Here is a 26,238-nt window from a genome sequence, read left to right as displayed (position 1 = left end):
TGAGGAGTTCTTCACCTTGTAAATAAAAATAATAATGACAGCTTTCAGCCACATAAATAAAAAGATAAAAGGTGAGGCCTGTGAAAGACATTCCAAATACCAAGCATGCATATAAGGCTAAAGAAAGTCTGTGAACCAGAGAGTAAATTGATAGTTTATTTACAGTTTTGATCTGGACAGTAATGTATAAATGGATAGTTGTAGGTACTCATAAAACTGCACAATGAGTAGCGAAAACTGTCAAATCTGTGATGAAAACAGTATTTAGACTACTAATTGGTTAAAACGTAGCCACCTTTTAAAAATACTAAAAGAAATGGAAAATGAATTTGCAAATCCAGTAGTAATGATTTCAGTTAATTTGTTAGAAGGGAATTGGACTTAGGACATCATTGAAAGCTACAAATAAACTACCGACCACAGTATCTACTTTTGAAAAAAGGAGTGTGGTGAGGAGGTAGTCCAGGATATACCTGCTAATTGCAGTCTGAGAATGTATGTAAAGGATGCAGGTGTAAATAGAAAGTAAACTAAAATTTACAATGGTTTTATCAAAGGTAATTTCTATCAATCAAATCCACTTCATGCCTGTTAAGATAACTGATTTCTTTGAAAAATGTTAAATTCATGAACTTTGTGTAGCAATATTTAAGAAAAAGCATTTGATGTAATGCCCTCAAGTAATCATCGAAGTAGAGATAATGGGATGCATGAAGTTTGTTGTGTGGCGAATAAAAACTTGCTATTTTCTTTAGGTGTTGCTTTTTTTTATAATGTCTGTTTAATATTTTCATTAATGAGCTTGACGATGTAGAAAAGTAGAGGTGACACTAATCCAAGCCTTACTACCAGTCTGGGGAAAAAAAGATTATCATATGGCATATCTTCAAGGGATGGAATGGTAGCAATGAGATAGATCAGAACAAGTACAAGATCGTGTATGTTGGAATGGATAGCATAATATTTGTTTTAAGCAAAAGTGGTTCATCAATTTAATGTGTTGGAAGAACAAACCTAAATGAGAAAAATTATGGTTAAACATCAGCCATGGAAAAAACCGGCAGTTTTGCAGTGTATAATGTGAGATATTTTCAGGAGAAATGTTATTCCAGGCACTGTGTAGCTACCTTACAAGGCTATTAGTAGGAGCACAGTTAGAATATAGTAATACTGTGTCAAGCAATCTGTGGTTAAAAGAAACTAACAAAATCCGCTGAGACTGGAACAGGAGCAAAGGAGGACTACTTGTGTAACTAGAGGAAATGGAAGTCTTATCGTATATAAAGAGATTAAAGGGAATTGGTTTGTTCAGCCTAGCAAAATAAAAGTTGAGAGGGTATGATTATTTTTCAGAAATGCATCCAGGAAATACATGCAAAGGCATAAATACTGAAGGACAGTACTTATAGAAAATTAAATGGATACAAATGTATAAATTTAAACTAGAACTTAGAAATAGCTTTCTAATCAACAAAGCAAGATTTGGAAAGACTTACATAGCAATGGAGGAATCTAAATTGCTTCAAACTTGATGAAGCTGGTAAGTTCATGGAAGGTATTTGTAATATGACAGCAAAGGTATTGATGTAAGAAGCAAAGATCTTTTTGTGTGGCTTTTTTTCATTAGCCTTGCTTCACTGAAAATGCTTTTATTCCACCAAATATACTAGGTGTTTTTAGCTAACAAAGCCCAGATAAAATCATGTGAAGCCATTTCTTATTTCTCTTTCAAAGCTGTCCTAAAATGTTGTTCCATCATTTACTCTCTGAAGAGTAGATATAAGAAAAATTACAATTCTAATTAACAACGCCATTAAGATATGGATGTGTTTGAATATCTGCACACGTCTTTTTTTTTCTTAATGCCTTTATTCCTTATTTACTCTTCTATGTTTCTGCCTGCCCTCAGTCCTCATCTGTTACAGGCATAACATTCTTCACTGGGAATCAGATACACAGGTTAATGAAGCTTCAAAATAGAGAGTATTGGCTATAGTGACAAAAAAAAAAATGAGTAGCATGGTCTGGTACGTGCTTGGGAGGGGAAATAGAAGGATTTGGGGAACTGTTTCAGTGATGCCAGAGCATCCTTTTGCATGACAGCTTTTGATAGGGAAGACAGAGAAAGTCAAACAACTCAAATGAACACCATGAGAGGCAACTATGAAAAAGTACCAGTATCCATTCCAGTCCTGAATTGCACTTGTGATTGCCAGAGTACTGGCAATTTATAAGTGCCAGAGATTCAAAGGAGTATTTTTAGATCCATAAACTGTAAAAAGATTAAAAAGATAGCATGGTAAATAAGCTATATACGACAAAGTTGAGATGATCATGCACTGAACAAGATACTTAGGTATACATATACATTAGAAGGGATAGGTTAGGAATGCATAGGTTGTGGGTACCATTGAGGAATCATTTTGAGTCCTGCACTTTGGAACTTTGATAGTTCCGAAGTATTTTGACATATAACTATCAAGAGAAACATAAGTAATATAGGAATAACATTCAGAGGTAACTGGAGGTTTTGTGTATCCAAATTTTGAATATTAGCATCTAAGGTCATCTAAGTCCTGCTGCTGAAAATCAGACATTAAATGATTTGTATCTTGATTGGTAAAGTTTGCATTTTTAAAAATGATTGGTATACTTTGGAAATATAAATATATATTTGGAAATATAAATATATTTCCAAATATAGTTAGATTTGGAAATATAAAAATATGGAAATATAAATATACAAAGTCAATATTTTTAGATATTCAGCTATGATGAATGCTTTCTGGAGGAAAAACAAAGAGGGAAGGGAGCAGACATAGTACTTTACCTCAGAATAAAATTGTCCCCAACAACAAAAAGGAAGAAACAATAGTGGTCCATTAAACTACTGATCGAGCAATGAATTCTGATCAGGGTATTCACGAGGACATAATTGAAATCAGAGAGGTTCACCTCTGCTTAACTCTTGCCAGGTCTGGGACCTTAATTTGTATCATGGTGTCTTGCTGTGCGTGTTCTTGGAATATGAAAACAATATAAGCTTAATACTTCTGTTTAAACATACAAGTGTGACTGCACTTGCATAATCATAGTGAGTCCTTATTTGCAATTCAGTGCATAAGGGAAAGGGTTGTCACAGTGTTTGAACCTGACACTTTGGTACAATGCAATTTCGAAGAAAAGACTTCTGTCAGATGTGTTGATCAGTCATTTCCCCTATTAGAGCTGACAGTGCTAAATAAAAGGCTTTTACACAAATCTTAATCATGACAAAAACCCTTGCAATAATATGCAAGGCTACATCCTGTCAATAAAGAAAGCAGCCTCTGAGTGGAAAGTGGTAGCATAGATACCCACAATATTGCCTATCACAATTGTACTGAGATTCAGTGCAGTGTTTGCTAACAGAAGGAGCCTTGTCTTATTTTTACTGATGCAAATGGGAGCTTTGCTAATGGTACCACAGTGACACTGAGACCTGGATTATCATTGACAAAAAATATATGCAAACATAAACAGGTTTGTATAGGCTTCTTTGCTGGGCCTTTGTGTTTTCTTCTTCTGCCCTTCAGAATACGATGTTTTCTTTCATCTGGTAGAAACAGTATAATTTTGCCATCACTTAGTGGAAAATATGCTTCCATGTCCTTTGAAAGTGTAAAGCTATTTGGACAGAATGAATATATCTTTGAACATATGGTAATATGGGTTTTGGAAATCTGAAAGTATTAACTATGGTTGTCTTTACAGCAAACTCTATCGCCTTGAAATAATGTGAAGCTTGGCAGTTTTGTTTTGCAGGGGTCCGTACAAACATTTTATTTGGCTTTGATACACTTAGAATAACATCTGCTAGTTTAAATTTGAGTCTTTGGCCTGGTTTCGTGGGGATAAAATTTATAGAATCAAGTTTCTGTTAGATTTTGTTTCAGTTTGTGGCCAGCCATGGTGATCAGGGCCATTAGCAGTTAAATTAAGGGCAGCTGACCCAGGCTGGCCCACAGGTGTATTCTATATCATTAATGTTACTTTTGTTTTTTTGTTTGTTTGTTTGTTTTTGTTTGTTTGTTTTTTTGTTTGTTTGTTTTTGTTTGTTTGTTTGTTTGTTTGTTTGTTTTTTCTCTTCTTTCTTCTTCCCTTGATTTTTCTCCTTCTTAATTATTGCTAGGCCTGGAGCGACTTGCCACAACTCTTTAGCTAAGTATAATTTTGTGTATTTTGTATTACCATTGATATTGGTTTCTTTATTTTATTAAATCTGTTTAAATTTAACCCATGAGTCTCCTTCCTTTTCCCAATTCCCTTCCTCAGTTGGGGAAGGGACATTGAGTGACAGAACAACTGGTTATTGTTTAGCCCTTAGTGTGGGCTAAACGGAGACAGTTTTCTGTTTTCTCAGTAAAATTCTGTCAGAACTGCTGGATTTTTCTCAGTTTTACATGCCATCCATGAAAAACTGCAAATTTGGTGTGTTACAACACATGTTTTCTCAAGCTCAGAGATTCATGAACTTCAAAGAATGTTTTCTTTAAAAAGAGGAGTTTTACACTCCACAAATTGACTAAAAGTTGAAAGACATTTTAGTTTAACTTGCAAAGGTTATGTAGATCTTTGTTGTGAGAAGGAAAGGCCAAGTTGGTAGAAAACATCGACATGATTTTGAGCTAAGACTAGAGTTAACAGGGATTTTCAAGAGTCTAGGTAAGGTTAGAGACAAAAAGTCTTAGAGGGTTAAAGTAAATACCCACATATGAACTACCAGAAAGTAGACAAGACAAGCTAGTCATATGCCTTGGACAACTCTAATTAAGGATTCTAGATAACTTGCCCTGCCTACAGCATCATTGCCCTCATTAGTGTACTGTCACCATCATCATCATCTCCATCCTACCTAACACCAAAGCCTGAGGGATTTACTATCATACTATTGGGCATCCCATTTCCTTGATTCTTAGATTGCTTTCAGACATTGTGAATCTGATCTGCTATTCCCCAAGGAGCCTATTTAAAAAGCAGAGCACAGGAGGGGTACTCTGTTGTTGGCAGCTCTTGTGGCTTACACAGATGGTCTACTGCATTCAGAGCCTACTGTGTCTTTTAAAAGTTGGTTTCATTCCTACATGCAGCAGATTAAAGCAAGAAAGTGTCAATCACAGATGTGCAGATTGCCAAGTCTGACTGGTTTTTGGGTTCCTGAGTAGCAACCACTTGGGTATCCAAAATCAAAGAAAAACTAATTGGCAGAGGATGTATCTACACCATGACCATGCAGACCCCAGAAAAAGAATTCTGATGAGGGAAGAGCAGAGGCATGCTTGCTTTGGAAATGACACGCCAGCCAGCCTGGGCCCACAAGCAGCGATCCTGAGCTCAAGTTAATAATTGTCCCAGAGGGTTTTTTTTTACTGAGATGTAACTGTGAAAACACATCATGGCTGTGTAAACTTATTGGTTCTTCTGAGTGCTGCCTTAGGGGTGCAGAACCTTGTGCACTGTGCTGCACATTCAGTGTTGACCTGTTGCAAACTTTTGTTTCCAGGGAATTGTTTTTTAACAACTTGCAGAAAGTCCTCTACTGGAACAATTTTACATTGGGAAAAAGTTCATGTATTCAATAAAATCAACATCTCTGCATCAATTTCATTGCCCTTTTTCCAGAAAATAATTAAAAAGTTTTGTTTGGATGTGGCCAGAGCAATTTATATTGGTTTAATACATGACACTTCTACTGTGAATTCTTTTCTAATGTCAGTTACGATATAACAGAAAATGAGAAAGTGAACTCTAAAATAATGTTGGAGTCTTTCTGAAGCAGCATTTGTTTGAAGTGAACATATTTTGGAGTATTTATAGGGGGAGGAATTTACCATTTTTATTTATTTTATCACAATATGGGGAAACAACTAGACCAAATTGCTTATGAGAAATTCTGTTTGACCTGCTCTGCTACTCAAGGAGTAAATGAATGCTCTAAGGGAACAGTGACTGTGGAGGCAGTTCTTTCCCTCCTGTCTTTGTAATTTGCACTTAGCCATGTGTAACCCTGCACATTATGGGCAACGTATGATGTCATCAAAAGCAGCTGCCTGATTAAGTGCTACCCACTGCAGAAACTGGGCCCTGGGCTATGATTTGTGGGACAATAGTCATCATAGTTAGATAACTACAGTGTTTACTGTAACTTGGAGGGCATACATAACATTTTTAAAGGCAAGGAGAGGAGGAATATATGCCTCATTAATATCTACTCGGTAAAGTCTCAGAATATATATCAATACACATATTTGATATATCTCATACTGTTACCTTCAAATGCTTCTAGTTTGGATATCTCTCCAACTTCATTCTAGCTTAATAGGGTAAAGCTATATTTCAAACCTACAGTGTCATCAGAGAGTTGTTTATTTCACTTGAACTGATATAAAACTTCTCCAGTGTCCTCTGAGATATAAAAAATGGCTGGAGTGCCATGTTTAAAAAAAAGAATGCAGAAACATCTTTTAACTTGGAAACTGGCATTTTGGATGTTGTTGCTTTATGTGATGAATTTCTGGTTTTGCTCAGTAACAATGGTGATTTTCTAAGAATGAAGGCACAAGATGATGACACTTAAAGTTTACATGTGGGAACTTAATAACTTTTGTCTTGCTGTTTCAGCCTTACTCCCTGGAGCAGGCAATTAAACCCACTGAGCCAAGCAGTACTGTTGCCTCTCTGCCTCCCCAGGTGTGCTACAGTGAACCTGCCAGGACAGGGAACAGGCTTAAACCAGGCTCTGATATCGTTCTTTGCCCCCCTTCAATTTTCTGTTTTGTAAGAAGCCAGCGAGGAGGCAGTATAAGAAGGCACATAGAGCCTCCTGATAGCGTGCTGCTTTGTGGCAGACTCGGGGAGACTGCAGTCATCTGGAGGTGATTCCCAGCTACCTGGAGAGTTGTACTTTCAGGGAATGTGGTTTCACTCCAGGTGAAAAATGCTGCCTGATATACAGCCACAACAGATGCAGACACACAACTAGGCTGTTTACATCCTGCTGAAGACTCCCTGGTACCGTTAAAGGGGGAAGGTAGGCAGATCAAGATGATGTGGTGACAAGTTAAGGCATCAGTTCACACTTGCAAAAAGCATGTGAAACTAGGTATCACAATTCATTGTTATGGTGTCATCAAAAACTTCTCTGTTCCAGTGATTTCATATGGTCTACACCTTGAGTGGGTACAGTACAGTAAGAAGGTGTTACTACTACAGATTGAAAGGAATGTATTTCTCTTTCATATGCTACCTCAGTATTACCAAACACTCATTTGCATTGTGTGTTGTTGATTTTTGTTGAATCTGCTCAATTTTGGAGACTTTATACTCCTGTCTGAATAGTTCATACATACAAGTAATCTTCCTGAAGTCTGATTTCTGGGTTCAGAAGATCACAACATGATTTTTTATTCAAAAAACCCCACAAGTCTTTTTGAAATAATTGTTTTAATAGCTGCCAGAGCTGTGGCACTCAGAGTCACTGTCACCGTGATGCAGCAGGACAAGTGCCTGGGTCTTGTGGTTCTGCTTGTGTCCTTGCTGAGTGTGGCTCATGCCAGCCAGAACGATCTGACATGGGGGCCCAGAGGAAAAGTCTTGGTCACAGCCTGCCTGAGAAGTAAATTGTATGTATTAGGGGACTTTTACCAGTAATCCTTGTTTACATACAAAGTGGAGGAGAAAAATGAGTACTTATAATTTTGAAAAAAAGATGTGAGAAACATCACAGCTTCTTGTTGCTCTCTTGAGATCCACAACAACACTCTCACTGATTTCAGCTGGGAATTTTGTTTGCATATGGCTTGCGCTATCCATCAAAGAAATTACGAAGTCAAAGACACTTCCTCTCAGGCAGTTTTTGAGTATTGTCCATAATGTAAATAATGGCCTTCAACCTCACAATATTTTCCCCACTTAATTCTGGAGGTTTTACATTTGCCGTTTTTAGAAATATGATTTTTAAAATAACCCTAAGAATTCATCTGCAGTGTGTGTATTTATTCAGCCTTCTGTCTGTGAAGTCTACTTGCCTTGAGAAAAGATGTGTAATGGTTTTATATGAGATATGAAATTTCTCTCATAAATGTGATATGATCTAATAATTAATGAATGCCAGAAGACAAGATAGAAAGCTTAAAATCTAACAACTTTTGTCTAAGTTATTCTATCTTCTCATTTTCCATCATCTCAGACTTTCAAATAGGTCTAGGGTTTATAACTAGGTAGTTATTAAAAGTCCAAATCTCTTTATATTGAAGCCCTATTTCTCCCTTTACATGTCTCTGCCCATATAGCGTAGCATCAAAATGAGGTGAATGTAATGTAATTTATTTCCACTTTAGTGTTCCTTAACAGCGTAAGAATGGCATACGCTAATAAGGGTGTTACTCCAGAATCTTACTATATATAAATTAAAGCTAGACTAATAATAATAGTAATATTTATATATTCATTTACATATGCCTTTTATATATTTTTTGCTGGCATGTCTGGAGGAAGTGAATTGTAGGTACGATCAAGTGTGCAACATTTTTTCTGGACAATAAAAATGGAAAGGGTCATTTTAGGTTGAATCAAATATTTTGTTTCACAGAAATAAGATGCTTTCTATTGATTAAGATATTATCAGTTATTTTTTAATTAGGTTGATAAAAACGATACATGAAAAAACGATAAAATTCAGGTTTAAAATATACTGAGTGCATGGAAATCAGTCAGCAGAATTTTATAGAACATAGGGCTGGCACAGAGTCCAAATAATTTAGCAATTTTCCATGACTTCCTGAAGATAAAATTTTCAGAAGTATATTAAGATATTAGGATTTTCCAAGTGTTTAAATTCATAAAAGGGAGATAGGTGCCTGACAAGATTTTAAAGTGCATAATGGGGCTACCACACCTACTGGCAACTGTATAGAGGATTCTGAATATTGGCACAACAGGGGGTATCTTTTGTGCTTATATATTTGGCAGATAGATACCTTTTTGCATCTTACTAGAAGTAATCTTTCTGTATCACATGTATCAGCTTCTTCTCTGCCACTTCATATTTTACCTCTGTTCTCTTTCTTGGAACATCTATGTATTTTGCTCGTTTTCCCTTTTCCTTCCTAGACTTTTTTTATCTCCTCTTTCCTATGTGGAAAGAAAACATCATGCTGCATCTGCTGAGGAGACAACATAGAGTAAAATGATTCACTTAGGTAAAGGTCGGCAAAACTGCCAATAATAATGTCCCTGGTCAAAAAAATAAACTAGCAATATTCAGGCAGATTTGCAGTTGGCAACGTATCTTTGACTTTTCAAGACCATATATAATGCAGCAGTGAATTGCTAATTCATTTCTTGTATAAGAATAAGGCAATGGAAGATACAAAATCATTGAAAGAATACATAAAGAGGCTGAAGAAATTACTTATGAATCCAGAAAAAAAATGCAAGTAATTACCAATAAAGTAGAGAAAAAAATGTGAAACTGATTTTGCAGCCTGATTTCAGTAAGGTGATGTCATTAATACAATTCTATTTACTAAGTTTAATTATCTTTCTCCTGAAAAGCTTGGACTATTTCCAAATACATACTTAAATTGTTATCTCATTGGAAAATACAGTCCAAATCTTCCCTTTTGTGTAAATTCAAAGCCAAATAGAATGTTTTTTATATCATTTCAAGACAGAATAGTCATTGCAATTTTTTAATGAAAATAACTAAATACATAGGTGTTATAGCTTTAGTAACAGGATTATCAAATAAATGGGCATACTTAGCAAATCATAGGTTTAACAGACGAATTTCTTTCTTAGTGTTCTTCTTTCAGGACTCAAAGAGAAACATTCAGGACCCATTTAGTTGTCTTCTTTTTGAATCATAAATCAGCACTGGTAATGGAAAGAAAGCTGTAGTTCTTGCAATGAAAGCCACTGTTCAGATAAATTGAGAATCATTGGTTTTAATTTTAAAATACTGTCTGAAGTTTGGTGTGGACATATTTATTCCAAATAATAAACTGAACATAAACCCAAGATCAAAAAATGTAAAATGATGCATACAAGCTATATTTAGAATAATCCTAATGTAATTCTCAGTTGCTGAATTGATTTGTTCTCCTTATCATGGGGAGAAATTGGACTCTGAGATATTATCAACCGCTTCTAACTCCAGTCTGATTATTGCTATAATCCTGACAGTGATTGATTCTGAGTAATTATCTCAGAACCAGAATTAGATTAAAAAACAATATTCCAGATTATAGAAGACTCCAGTCCATTCTTGTAATTAGTTCCATTTTAGAATGTATGATGCTATCATATTTGAATAATTTACAGTGAATTATTTGCAAGCAGCCTGTTTGACTATACTTTAATAGGAAAACAGATAAACAAGAAACCATAATATTTTGAGAAACATTACATTGTAAATCAGCAGCCTCACTGCAGTAAAGTTTACTTTGCTAATGTTTTCAATTTGCCATGTAACTCCATAAAATATTACTGAGTACTAAGCAAAAGCCCAGTGCTAAAATAATCAATGATCATGCATTCATAATGATGATTTATGATTACTGATGGTGTCATTATCATCATAATTATAGGCTCTGAATTAATTTTTCACAATTGACATCTGAATAATTTTCAACTGTAGGCCTTTCTTTTGTGAGAAGAATTACTTGCAGATAATGGCCATAAAGAATGGACTTGTGAGAATGAACCCAAACAAAAAAAAACATATTTGAAGTTCTTTAGCAATATTTTCATTATTATTTTCATTAATTCTGTTTAAAGCAGAGATGGCCTGGACCAAAAAGGAATGAAGCTTCATTGTGCTAAGCCTTTTAAAGAATACATGAAATGAATGATCTCTGTTCAAAACACAATAGTAACAGGATCTTTACAGAAAATAAAGAAGTGTATGTATGTGTCTCATGTATTGTAATTTATGGAAACTGATGTCCCCATTTTTTTTCACCTTTCTTTTCTTCCTTTCTCTCATTAGGATTAATTGAAGGAGTGGACTCAAAATATTCCATAGTCCAGACTCATTTTGAAGATCATGATTCCTGTGGCTTCCTTGGAGCCAAAGGTGCTGTGTTCTGGGCCATCTCTTTTCATCAGGTACCTTGGGATTTGAGAACAGGTATTTTGTTCTCCATGACCATGCTGTTGAGTCAGAAAGGAAAGAAGGACTTTAATTCAATGGTGAAGGAAGCAGAGACAATCAGTCACTGCATCATATATGGAAAACTTCATTCTCTCATCCTTTTGTCCTCATATAAAGCTAAATTACATGTTGTAAAGGAGAGTGATGAAGAAGGGGAAATAGCTGTTGAGAAAAGTGTTGATCAAGTTCGAAGGAGAGAAGTTGGGCAAGGATAAAGGAATTGAGAAAAGGGACAGAGAACTAAAAAATCTTGAGTTTAAACAAACTAAAACTTTTGACCTTTTAATTTTTATGCAGATGTTTTATGAAGGCATCTCTTCAAATGCCAACAGTTTATGATACATGTTATTTTAAAGCATTAAATGTACATACAGTAAAGCAATCCTGAATATGTGGTGGTATCAGGAATTGCAAATACAGGGGCCTTGAAAGGAGTTCTTGCACTAAAAGTAGTGGTAACAAGAATGAATATGTTTAACTATCAGTTTTAGTCTGTTACAAATCAACTATCACTCTGATGCCTAAGCATGGCACAAAATTTAAAAGTACAAAAGATATAGCCTCTCTGAAGAGTACGAGATTAGTGATCATTCCATTTGGATACATGCAGTCTAAGGACAGTGTCTTATTTTGCTAATGAGATATAAAAACTGTTCACTGTGGTCTCTGTCACTGGTAAACAAACAATGTAATGCCAACACATAAGAGATGATGAAAATAGTAATCTTTTATAAATTGGTGCTTTTCTTGTACCTCTGATTTTCCCACAGGGATTATGTATACTTTGGCCTTTACTAAAGATGCTGATTTGTTCTTATTTCTTGAAAATTCTTTGGAATAAAAATACACTGATGTATTTAGGATAGGCACATGAAAGCAGTAGATAAGGTTACTGGAATAGCTGTGTCATAAAATTCCAGATTTAAATCTCCAGAACAAGTAGTTGTACATTTGAGCCTTCCCTTCTATTTTTGTTATGAACTAAAAAAGGTTTTCTTTCTAAATATAATAACATATTTTCTTTTCCTACAACACTTCCAAATGAACAAGTAGAGTTCTTTATAGTAAATACATTGACTCAGCACTAATAGTATTCTGAATGCAAAAAAGATTGCTATGGGTCATAGACTGAACTACTGTAACTTCTTTTAGCTTCTTTGACAGTGTTGAATGACAAAATCCAGGAGCTGAAAGTTTGCATTTTTTTAATCACTTCCATCCTGATATCCTCTGAAGCTTATAAAGTTGTATTACTCCCTTCACTGTCACATTAGTTTTGTCACACTGTTTTATACAACAGTATTAAACGTATTGGTCATTCTGATTGTAATTACACCAAGAACAATTTTTATATTAATAATATTGTTTAGATACAAGAGTAGAAGGGGTAGAGAATACCAGCCCATAGAATAGCTGAACTTTAAGGCTTTAGCCTAAAAGGATATTTCTAATTGAAAGTTTACACCTGATTCATTTATGTGGTTCTTAACACTGGTTTTGAAAGTGTTGGTTATGTCAGGCTCCACTTAAAACACTGCCTGTGGCTAAGCAGAATTTGCTGCAGATGGTATTTTTATATAAAGCTAACTTTATTATTGAAGATTTTAGCAGTGAATAAACTGCAGAAACTTACAGCTACTGAGGACACAGGTGAGTGTTGACCCACAGGTAAGTGCAGCTTCATAAGCTATTACGTGATTACATGGATTAGCCATGTCTGTCATTCTAAGGTATTTAAGGTGTTGTCCTGGTTTGGCCCAAACCAGGCCAATTAGTCTTAGAGAAACCAAGGTCACTGCTAAATTCCTCACTGCTTACGAGTGAAGAGCCGAAGGGGGGTCGCAGCTGCAGGGGGGAGCAGACAGGGCAGGTGACCCAAGACTGACCAACAAGGTATTCCATCCCATACACGTCATTCTCACTTTCCTATTTATCACTAACCCACTGCCTTCTGGAGGTGGGGCCCAGGAGGGAGGGGTCCTCCTGTCTTCCACTGATTGGTACCAGCTTTGCCAGTTCTCCAGTTAAAAGCCTGCAGGTGTGATGGCAAGGGGAGCTATTGCATTTTCCCCTCTGTCCGTGCTGGGGGGAGCAACTCTGCCTGAGGAGGATTTCCAAGCTCTCGATCTTGGTTTTGTATATATTTGTATATATTTGATTATTTCTATTATTCTTATTATACTCTTTTTCATTACTATAGTTTATTAAAACTGTTTTAACTTTCCAACCTGTAAGTCTCTCTCCCTTTTCCCTTTCCCTTAGGGTAGGGGGGGAGAGGGTTAACAGAGAGCATCTGCCACAGGTTTAATAGCCAGCCCAGCTTTAAACCGTGACAGGTGTTCTGCTGATGGTTATGGACTTCTAAGCTAATTAAGCTGTTTATTTTCATAGAATCATAGAATGTTAGGGGTTGGAAGGGACCTCTGGAGATCATTGAGTCCAACCCCCCCTGCCAGAGCAGGACCAATCTAGGGCAGGTTACACAGGAACACATCCAGACGGGTCTTGAAAGTCTCCAGAGAAGGAAACTCCACAACCTCTCTGGGGAGCCTGTTCCAAATCATGCTGAATGGCCGCACAGCCTTCAGGTGTATCAGCCAAACCTCCCAGCTTCATATCATCAGCAAACTTGCTGAGAAGACACTCTGTCCCTTCATCGAGGTCATTGATGGAGATGTTGAATAGGACTGGACCCAGCACTGATCCTTGGGGGACTCCACTAGTTACAGGTCTCCAGCTGGACTGAGAGACCTGTAATGTTTTATTTTAGAAAAGCACCAGATTTAAAAAGTAAAGGAAAGAAAGAGTTGGGGCTGTGCCCTAGAAGCCATCATTATCATTGTCTAGAGTGTACTGTATTTATAATTACACAAGGCAATCTGTAACTGCTAGAGCATGATTCAGAACCTACTTTTGGACTGTATGAGAGTTGTTTAACCTTTTTACACTGAGAAGCACACAGACAAAGGCTAGGTTGGTGGCCTTCCAGTCTGATAACAGCAAGCATGATTTGGTTTTATACTTTCAATGGAGTTTGATCCAGTTTTGATCTCACCTATAGATGCGAGCTTCAGTGGTTTTGAATGAACTAACTAGCAATGACGAAGTCCATGGAGTATGTTTATCATCTAGCAGTGCAGAGGTTGGGACACATGGCTCAAATGGAAAATGCTTTGGTCTTCAAGCTATATACTGAACTAGAATGTGGAAAGAGCCTGGTTGTCCATGATAGTTTAACAAGGACATCCTAAACCTTTGAATTATTTAAAAACTTTTAAAATCTTTTATCTGCAAACAGACAGCAATGTAAGGGAAGCCTTGTGACAAAAAATCCTTACCAGGCTTTGATCTGAAAAGTTCCCTGTTCACCTAGCATAGCCTATATTAAACCCATATCTATTAAGAGATTTTCTTCCTCAGTTTCAAAGGTCACTGACAAAAAAGAACCACTTAGGTAAAAATCAGAATTATCAGTTACCTGTGAACTGGATTGCTCCTCTGAGCCCTTTGAAAGTTACCCTGAGTGCCACGGTATTTTTTGTGTGACATTCTCATGTACTAAGTTTCATATGTCTGTCCTGTGCCTTTGGCCTTGGTACAGACTCTTTGAACCCTTGGCCTAGGTTCAGCAGTGAGTAGATGCACAACCACATCATTGAGTGGGTGATGAAAGACTGAAAACACATTAAAAAATCTTTCCTTCACCCTCTGCACATGACAGCATGAACAGCTGAGCTGGCATATATGCTGTAGCCCACTTACTGCTAACGCTGGCCACCAGCAAAGTACGACTAATTCCCTGGAGGAAAGGGATTGATATGGAATGACTTATGGCACAGAGATGTGTTTGTGCCACAATGATGCTCAGTGTTTCTCCTGATGTGATGCCTTTATTGTAATTTTCTTAGCTATATGCATCGTCACTAGCTCAAGGCTGTTCCTGGAGGTACAGACCAACCCCTGTCCATTTGTTTCTCATGTGTGGGGTTCAGCTGCAGCAGGTACTTTTATCCAAGGAAGAATGCCATCTCATTTTCTCCAGAAATGAATGACAGACTAGCAGTTTGACCGCATATTTCCAGGAGAGAAATACTTTCCAGATTCTAAGCTGCTTTAAAAAAATCCTGTTCTTCTAGTATTTGAGTATAACAACCTATATAGCTCTTATTTCCTGTTATTTAGGAGTATAGCAATCTATATAACTCTTATTTCCATATTTATTCTTTTGTTGCATTCTTTTTAACAGGAAGGTTTCTTTACATCATTAAAGCAAATAAACAACTCCTCTAACTGATAAACCACCTTCTACTGTCCTGAAACACTTTGAAATGGTTAGCCTCCCACTCCTTTTCAAATTTGCTGTTCCCAGATAAAAATGCAAGTCTGTTCAGGATGTCTATTTTTAGTGAATATCAAACTAAACACCTGTACAAGTGCCAAGTTGTCTATTCTTTTATGTTGTTAAGTGCATAGAAACAGCATTGAGAAAACTCAATATTAAACCAGTATATTTTACTTTCTCCAAAGGACAAAAAGACATTATTTTCTCATATGGATTACTTTTTCCCATCTCTTACTCATAACAGCACATACCCTTTGACCATCAATGTCACTAATACCACTGTCTAAATCTCTTTGTAAGTAAGTCTCTATCCCTTTATAAAATAGTTTTCTTATCTTTATTAGTTCATCTTCATTATAACTAAACCTAATTCACTCTGTTCTAAAGGATTTATTTTCTTCCAGTATTACAGGAATGGCATTTGAAATATTTCCTTTGGAAAACAAAGAAGCTATAAAATCTAAGTATTTAAATCTGGTTAACATTTGTTGCTGTGATGTCATTTTAGCAAATGTAGAATGTAGAAGCACGGCACTTTCCTCCATTTTCAAAGCCAGTCATATAACAGAGAGATGAACAAAAAAGAGCCCTCCACATGCATCTCAATTCTTTTCTTGCTGCAGCCATTTCTGTGCGCTTAGGTGATACATCCATCCTCATTAGCTATTGTTCTTCTTTATGGGCAGACTATCTTGAACAATCAACTATACTAGACCTTACACAGGAAAAAAAATAACCTAGCTTTGTTCCTCTACACCTTTCTACGTGGTTTCTTGTCCCTTCTTCCAAATAATACTATCTTTTTCAAATCATTAGAGACTTCATATTTAATTTCCTGTGTGTTCATATATGCCAGAATATGTTAAATTACACTTTGTTTCCATAAAATACTTCAGTTACAATACATGTACAGAGAATAAGATATGTTCTTGTCTACTTAATCTAGCTGCCCAACCAAATATTTTTTTTACACGAGTTCCATAAAATGTAAGTATTCTATAATCAAAAACTAAATATAATATTATAATCTCACCCTGACAGAATAGACACCTTTCTATAGTGGATATCAATTATTTGTAAATAAAGATTTCTAAATTTTTTTCCTGTAATACTATATATATATATCTGTGTGAAATTTATCAGCAAAATTTGGGAACAAAGGTTAAGAAGCTTCAAACTTGAATGAACACCTGATCATCACTTATGATCAAACATAAAGGCAAAACTGAATTGTAGTACCTAAGTCTACTGAAAAAAAGCAGTTCTCAGGAAAACACTGAAGTACACGTGTAGATACAGAAAGCATTAGCATTACCCATGCTCAGGTATTTTGCTTTAATTAAAGATTAATTTTTAATGTATTTAAGGTAATTTATTTGCAGTGTCATCACCATTATTATAATTCATTATAATTCCATGCCTGGATACTTGACATGGCTAAACAGAACAATCAGTAAACAAGCAAACAAATCAACATCTGAATAAGATGAATTTCAAGAAAAGGTGTATTACTCTTTAGTGCATATATTTGGAATTACTACTTATTTCCAAACCCAGAGCTGCTTGAAATGCCTTTCAGTTCTTTTTCTGTCATCTGTAATTTTCCTAAAACTAAGCTTAATTGTCCTACACCCGTTTTCTTCTTTGTACGGGAACTCTTATTACTTCTAATATTTTGAGGAAGTATCTTTCTTCAGCTTTTTGTATTTTGGGCATTGGAGTAGAAAACGGCTTTCAGTTTTAATCTCTACTCTGTTGCATCAATTGTAAAGTCAGTCTGCCATAGGTTTCTAGGGCATTTAGTGTCATTCCTGGTTTCTATTTCTAATCTGTGATAACAGACTCTTTATTTTGCTAGGGCAAAACATCTACATATATATCAAATATTGCTACAGAAAATTTGTCTGAAGATTTCTCTTCACTCTCACAATCCAGGCTTTTAGTGAAGACAGCAGAATGTATAGGAAAAATGGTGTGTTTCTGTCTATGTATGGTTGCATAGTTCAGCATACACATGAATTTTAAACATGCCAAGGTTTTACCTTCAGTCTTTTCTTCAACTTACTTTAATGTCTAATTACAATTCACATTGGGAAAGATGTATGATTTGTCCTTTTTCAGGATGCTCATTTAGCATAAGTACAAGACTATCTCAGGTGACTGTGTATGTCCATTTTTATTCAGCAAAGTGTTTTTGCATATTGCTACTGGTATGCTGCTCTTGAAGAATACAGTACAGAGATACCTCTAGTGAGCCATTTTTAAGTTAATTAGCATGGCACTGGGACCTTTCCAGGCATGGTAGCAGGGAGCACCACAAAGGCTAAATTACCCTTCTTCTCAGGCAGTTTTTCAGTAGATTAGGCTTCACTTCAACTGAACTCTGTGCTGTTGCAACTACTCTGCTCCTGCATGTCTGAGTAAACCTGTAAAAATCTAGCTCAGATTTCTGTAGTTTGCAATGTAGAGATGCTGAAAATGCCACAGACTAGCTCTTGGCCATTGTTGGCCAGGACAAGTTGTTTGTAGTCTCACGCAAGTTTTATTCTGAAAATTTGGATAAAGAAATGAATAAAAGCAAATATCACCACTAAGGTAGTGTTTAAACATCTTATAATTTGCATCTGCCCTGGTGAAAACTCTCATGTTGATTAACTTCAAACATCTGTGGACCAGATGAAGGAACAGATTCTACTAGTAAATGAGAAGTTAAGAATTGCTCCTGTACAGGTGCATTCTGTTTTGATGTAAAGCTCCCACAAGACAGTGTCTTGCTCTGCTTTCTCTGTCTTCATCCAAACCATGTCACAGATGTGAAGAAGGAAGGAGAGTGGGAAAGCATACATAAGCAAATGAATTTGTGCAGTTCTATGTTTCTTATAATGCTAACACAGTAGAATCTAACTCCTTGATTACTACTGATGTGGTAATATATGTAATGTTAGCTCAACTAGCTAATTCGCATCAACACAAGAACCAGTTTTAGTTCAACAGGAGTCAGCAGCTGTCATTTTCTCCTTAACAGCTCTTCCCAAGCCCTTCCTCGAAGAATGATGGAAGCCAGTGAAAACTGAGCTTGACTTGCTAGTAGTAAAAATTTTTTGATGTGTATCAGCAAGGAGTGCCTTCCTGAGAAAGGCACATTCTCCTGTTTCTAGCCATACTAAATACTTAGATTTATGAAATTACATAAACTAAAGTTATTTTGTGATCTGTTACAAGAAATTTGGCTAGGGCTAAAGCATGTGAAAATTCCTAGTGTATTGCTGCTCTTCTGTAAGTAATGATGTTGGCCATGTTCCAGCCTTTAATGTTTTCTCTTGGGCTTAATAAACTCATAAAAATATCCACTAAATTACTCTAGTTTGTTTTCTAACTCTTTTTAGTGATCTTGGACTTGAATGTATACACTCTGATCTTGGAGTATTAGCATTGTGCAAGTTTCAAACCTTTTAATAATCATTAACTCTGTTATCAAGATACTTTCTAATTTCTTCTCTTTTGTCCTGGTAAATCTAATTTCTGATGTAGGTAAATGTTCATTGATTTCATTTGTAAAGGCTGTGCTTCAGTAATTGTTTAACATCCTTTTATTTTCTTATCCTGTGTCTCTCTAATTCTGTGTTAATCACTCTTCCGAAGGTGACTTTTCCTCCTTCACCAATTTGCAAAAGTGGACAGGATATTCTTAGTCCTTTATGTGAGAAAGTCTTCACAGAACCATCCTTTATTACATCGCCTTTTATGGGAGATCTCTTTATATTTATGTGTAATTTTCAGTTCCCATGCAATTGCCTGAAATTGCCCCACTGAAAAACTCAGCTATAAATATTAATCATGTGTTTTTCAAGGCAAGAGAAGCTTTAGTTCAAATCATGGTTATAAATGTTTCAGAAAGTATCCTGGGAATAGAGTATGAAGAGAGCCTTATGGCCTCCTACATGATTCCTGGATTCTGTGTCAGTCTTTGCCAGCACCTTAACATTTGTTGGTAACTTCTTTTAACTTCACATTGGATGGCTCTGCAGAATTAAACATGAAAATATGCCATAGAGTAACCCGGCTGCATTTATTTTATAGCAACCAATTAACTTGACTCTGTGACTACATTTTCAGTTTTCCACATTTCAAAGAATTTTGTACCAGTGCTAGATAAGCTTAGCATAGAAACTGTGAAGGCCAGAGCTGACTCCAGGTTCCAGTAGACATCTGCTATTGTGGGGCAACAATTGGTGTATTTGACAACAAAGACGAGTGGCAGAGAATATATATTTATGAAATAATAACATTACCAGTGGGATTAGTGTGAAGCAGTTGATAACGGAACAATTAACACTGCTGGTATTTACTTCATAATCTCCAGGGTTCAGTGTTAACTCCTTCCTGAAGTGAATGGGAAATTTCATATTATTCAACCTTGTTTTGCTATTCTAGTTGCTAACTTTTTACACTGTGTTCTTGTTTGAAAAGATGCCTTTCCAGTTCCAAAGGACTTAAATAATTTTAAACAGAAACAAAACCAAAGAAAATGCCCCAAAATGAGTTTTGGTTTATAATAATTCTAGATTGGCTTTATTATGAACTTCACGGTGGTCACGAGATTAAAATTCTATTTTTCCTTTATCACAGAATCACAGAATGTTAGGGATTGGAAGGGACTTCGAAAGATCATCTAGTCTAATCCCCCTGCCGGAGCAGGATTACCTAGATCATATCACACAGGAACGCGTCCAGGCGGGTTTTGAATGTCTCCAGAGAAGGAGACTCCACAACCTCTCTGGGCAGCCTGTTCCAGTGTTCGGTCACCCTCACCGTAAAGAAGTTTTTCCTCATATTTATGCGGAACCTCCTGTGTTCCAGCTTGCACGCATTGCCCCTTGTCCTGTCAAGGGATGTCACTGAGAAGAGCCTGGCTCCATCCTCATGACACTTGCCCTTTACATATTTATAAACATTAATGAGGTCACCCCTCAGTCTCCTCTTCTCTAAGCTAAAGAGACCCAGCTCCCTCAGCCTCTCCTCATAAGGGAGATGTTCCACCCCCTTAATCATCTTCGTGGCTCTGCGCTGGACTCTCTCTAGCAGTTCCCTGTCCTTCTTGAACTGAGGGGCCCAGAACTGGACACAATATTCCAGATGCGGCCTCACCAGGGCAGAGTAGAGGGGGAGGAGAAACTCTCTTGACCTGCTAACCACACCCCTTCTAATACACCCCAGGATGCCATTGGCCTTCTTGGCCACAAGGGCACACTGCTGGCTCATGGTCATCCTGCTGTCCACTAGGACCCCCAGGTCCCTTTCCCCTACGCTGCTCTCCAACAGCTCTGTCCCCAACTTGTACTGGTACATGGGGTTGTTCTTGCCCAGATGCAGGACTCTACACTTGCCCTTGTTATATTTCATTAAATTTCTCCCTGCCCAACTCTCCAGCCTGTCCAGGTCTCTCTGAATGGCTGCGCAGCCTTCCGGTGCGTCAGCCACTCCTCCCAGTTTGGTGTCATCAGCGAACTTGCTGACAGTGCACTCTATTCCCTCATCCAAGTCATTAATGAATATATTGAATAGTACTGGTCCCAGTACCGACCCTTGAGGGACTCGGCTAGACACAGGCCTCCAACTGGACTCTGTCCCATTGACCAGTTCACAATCCACCTCACTACCCGATCATCCAGACCACACTTCCTCAGTTTAGCTGCGAGGATGCTGTGGGAGACTGGGTCAAATGCTTTACTGAAATCAAGATAGACCACATCCACAGCTTTACCATCATCTATCCACCGGGTTACATCCTCATAAAAGGCTATCAAGTTGGTTAAGCATGACTTCCTCTTGGTGAAGCCATGTTGAGTGCCCCTAATGATCCCCCTATCCTTGATGTGCCTAGAGACAACACCAAGGACAAGTTGTTCCATTACCTTTCCGGGGATGGAGGTGAGGCTGACCGGTCTATAGTTACCCGGGTCCTCCTTCTTGCCCTTTTTGAAGACTGGAGTGACATTCGCTTTCCTCCAGTCCTCAGGCACCTCTCCCGTTGCCCACGACTTAGCAAAGATGATGGAGAGTGGCCTAGCAATGACTTCCGCCAGCTCCCTCAGCACCTGCGGGTGCATCCCATCAGGGCCCATGGATTTATGGACGTCCAGGTTGCTTAATTGGTCCCTGACCCAGCCCTCATCAACCAAGACAGATTCCTCCTCTATCCTGACTTCTTCTGGGGCCTCAGGGGTCCTTTGCTTTTACTTTTTACCAGTCACCTAAAAGAAGTGATTTGAATTTTTCCTTTATAAGTAGTTTTGACCTGTTTTATTGGTGGATGTCTGCTTTTATCACAGAAATTGCTACTGTGATGAACTCTAATGCATCTTTGTTACATTCTCACTAGAAAGCCTAATAAACTACTGAGGTTTTTCATAGACATGTCTCTGTGAAACAAGATAAAACAGTACAGAGCAGAGCTTGTGTTGTCCTTTACCAGTCCTCTGTGTTTTACATCACAGTAAACTCAGTATCCAGAAAAACACTTTCAGAAATACCAGTTTTCCATTCTGTCCTATTACAGACACCTGCCTGACACAACTACTCACATGTGCTGTTTCTTAACGATTCTATTGATGTGTGCACTCTTCAGTAGGGGACAAGACTTCATATCATAATTTGCAAGGAGAGGTAAGATCATAGGCTGAGACTGGTGGGTGGTGGATCAAAAACAGAGTACTGGAGATAGTCAGCTAAAAAATAAACTCTTAAGTAAAGTGTCCTGGTTTGGCCCAAACCAGGCCAATTAGTCTTAGAGAAACCAAGGTCACTGCTAAATTCCTCACTGCTTACAAGTGAAGAGCCAAAGGGGGGTCGCAGCTGCAGGGGGGAGCAGACAGGGCAGGTGACCCAAGATTGACCAACGACGTATTCCATCCCACACACGTCATTCTCACTTTCCTATTTATCACTAACCCACTGCCTCCTGGAGGTGGGGCCCAGGAGGGAGGGGCCCTCCTGTCTTCCACTGATTGGTACCAGCTTTGCCAGTTCTCCAGTTAAAAGCCTGCAGGTGTGATGGCAGGGGAGCTACTGCATTTTCCTCTCTGCCCGTGCTGGGGGGAGCTACTGCCTTTTCCCCTCTGCCCGTGTTGGGGGGAGCAACTCTGCCTGAGGAGGATTTCCAAGCTCTTGATCTTGGTTTTGTACATATTTGTATATATTTGGTTATTTCTATTATTATTGTTATTATATTCTTTTTCATTATTATAGTTTATTAAAACTGTTTTAACTTTCCAACCCATAAGTCTCTCTCCCTTTTCCCTTTCCCTTAGGTGGGGGGAGAGGGTTAACAGAGAGCATCTGCCACCTGGTTAATAGCTGGCCCAGCTTTAAACCGTGACAGATTTATTGGTGCCCAAAGTGGGGCTCAAGAGAAGCTCCAACAGGTTGCTCTGATAAGTCGAATCCTGGCTCTGGTGGGAGGAGACCTGGAGAGCTCAGCTGAGAGAGTATCAGATTTCTTCCTTTGAGATTTACGAGGGGTTGGAAAGTTAAAACAGATAGTGAAGATGGTGATGTCGTTTTTGAATGCTGTGTTATCTCATCTTTTTATGGAGTTTCTTTCACAGTTGAGTATTGCAATGATGCCTTACCTGCCGTGGGCACTGTGTTATTGCTTGCTTCTAATGAATGTTTACATGCAGTTTAGCAGTGGGCGCTGGTCGAAATGTATTGTTTTGGTATGGGGTTTGATACTGATTTATGCTGTGATAAACTGGGCAGTTAATATTCCGATCTCTTATCTTTATGACACAATGATGGGCAGCTTTAATCGCGAATCAGTAGCAGCGACTTCATCTGCACGCTCCAGGCGTCCTTTAGCTGATTCTGTTAATGATTACACTTCCAGTTTTACTTCGGGAAATAGTACCTTCTCCTTTTCTGCCAAGCTGATTCCACTAGATTTTGTGAAATTAGGATGGTGCTGTCTAGGTGGCATGTTTTTATTTTTGGTTGTCCTGAATGTGTTTCTGATGTGGGATAAGATTAAATATCAGTGCAGGGACAGTTGTAGGTGTTATGCAGCCACCTCAGATCCTACAGTGTGTACTGCCGCTACAGCCACTAAACCCACTGAAACCTCGGCAGCCTGTACCACAGCTGCTACACCCTGCAAGATGGCCACTGCAGCTACTCAGACTCTCAGCACTCCCACGACAACCACTGCATCTACTCAGACCCCAGCATCTATCGAATCTGTACCAATTGCTCCTGTAACCAGGAAGAAATACCAAAAGAAATCAGCTTGTGAAGAGAAGGATGATGACTCAGAGCCTTCTAAGACAGAGCCATCATATGACCCAGGTGAGGGCCCTTCTCAGGCAGAGTTAGGGCCTGACACAGATGGGGGTTTCCTCGATCGTCCTTTTAAAGCAGACCCATCACAGAAGAAAGGTCCTTCTAAAGCAGAACTATCACAAGAGGACTCGGACGTAGAGATAACCTACCACTCCTTATCCCTGAAGGACCTGAGAAATATAAGGAAAGACTTCAGCCGTTATGACGGTGAACCTATTATTACTTGGCTGCTCCAATGCTGGGATAATGGGGCAGACAGCATGCAAGTAGATGGCAGACAAGCCAGACAGTTGGGATCCCTGTCCAGAGATGGTGGTATTGATAAGGCGCTCGCAAGAAAGTCAAACACTATCAGTCTCTGGAGGCGACTCTTGTCAGCTGTAAAGAGCAGGTATCCCTATAAAGATGATGTTATGAGTCACCTAAGCAAATGGACCACTATAGAAAAAGGTATTAACTACCTTAGAGAACTAGCTGTGCAAGAGATCATTTATAGACACCCACGGGAAGTAGTAGATCCTGTAGATCCTGATGAAGTGGAATGCAACTGATCCATGTTCCGGAAGGTTGTGAAGAATGCTCCACCGACATATACCCATACATTGTCAATATTAGTCTGGGGAGAAGATGCTATGGCACGTTCTACTGTGGGCGAAATGGCTAACTGTATGCGACAGTATGAAGATAGTATTTCTTCCCCACTGCAGGCACGCATCTCGGCTGTGGAAAAACTGACTAAGGAAAACAAGGACTCATTTAAACAACTGTCAGACAAACTGTCCAGGATTGAGAATAAACTTGACTCTCTACCTACACAGGCACGCGTTGCAGCTGTTAGGAGAAAACGCTCTCCTACAGGACCAGCTCAAAGGAAACGGAACACATCACGAGGTATCCTGTGGTTTGCCCTGCGTGGTTATGGGGAGGACATGAACAGATGGCATGGACAACCTACCAGTACCCTACAGGCACGAGTACATGAGTTGCAAGCTAAAAGAAATACCAGAGAGAATTTTTCTAGAAGGATGGCTGCTCCAGTTACCAGTGAGCAACACCCCAGTCAGGGTAGATGGGCCTCAAATCACTTTTTCCCAAGTGTGAATAAGAGAAATGAAGGTCCAGTCCCTGTGAGCAGCACGAATCCATTTCTTAATTGAGGTGACACGTGCTGAAGAAGCTCCACCATATAATGAATTACCAGAGGATGAGAAGCAGTATGCCCAGTTCACCGATGGATCCTGCCGTCTTGTAGGAAAGCATCGGAAGTGGAAAGCTGCTGTATGGAGTCCCATACGACAAGTCACAGAAGCCACAGAAGGACAAGGTGAATCAAGTCAATTTGCAGAAGTAAAAGCCATCCAGCTGGCTTTAGACATTGCTAAACGAGAAAAGTGGCCAAGGCTGTATCTTTATACTGACTCATGGATGGTAGCAAATGCCTTGTGGGGGTGGTTAAAGCAGTGGAAGCGAAGCAACTGGCAGCGCAAAGGGAAACCTATTTGGGCTGCTGAATTGTGGCAAGATATTGCTGCTCAGCTAGAGGAACTAGTCGTGAAGGTACGTCATGTAGATGCTCACGTACCTAAAAGTCGGGCAACTGAGGAACATCGAAACAACCAACAAGTGGATCAAGCTGCTAAAGTGTTCCAAATAGATTTGGACTGGGAACATAAAGGTGAACTATTTTTAGCTCGGTGGGCTCATGACACTTCAGGTCATCAAGGGAGAGATGCAACATATAGATGGGTTCGTGACCGAGGGGTGGACTTAACTATGGACTCTATTGCACAGGTTATCCATGATTGTGAAACATGCGCCGCAATTAAGCAAGCCAAACGGTTAAAACCTTTGTGGTATGGGGGGCGGTGGTTGAAATATAAATATGGGGAGGCCTGGCAAATTGACTATATCACACTCCCTCAAACCCGCCAGGGTAAACGCTATGTGCTTACCATGGTGGAGGTGACCACCGGACGGTTGGAAACATACTCTGTGCCCCATGCCACTGCCCGGAACACTATTCTGGGCCTCGAAAAGCAAATCTTGTGGCGACACGGCACACCAGAGAGAATTGAGTCAGACAGTGGGACTCATTTCAAAAACAGTCGCATAGACAACTGGGCCAAAGAGCATGGCATCGAATGGGTATATCACATCCCCTGTCATGCACCAGCCTCTGGGAAAGTTGAACGGTATACTGGGCTGTTAAAAACTACCCTAAAAGCAATGGGGGGTGGAACCTTTAAAAACTGGGATAAACATCTGGCACAAGCTACCTGGTTAGTGAACACCAGGGGATCTATCAATCGAGCTGGCCCTGCTCAGTCAGACCTTCTACATACAGTAGAAGGAGATAAAGTCCCTG

The sequence above is a fragment of the Nyctibius grandis genome, chromosome 7 (assembly GCF_013368605.1).
Source record: "Nyctibius grandis isolate bNycGra1 chromosome 7, bNycGra1.pri, whole genome shotgun sequence".
Classification (NCBI taxonomy): Eukaryota; Metazoa; Chordata; class Aves; order Nyctibiiformes; family Nyctibiidae; genus Nyctibius; species Nyctibius grandis.
This window is presented reverse-complemented; position numbering follows the sequence as displayed.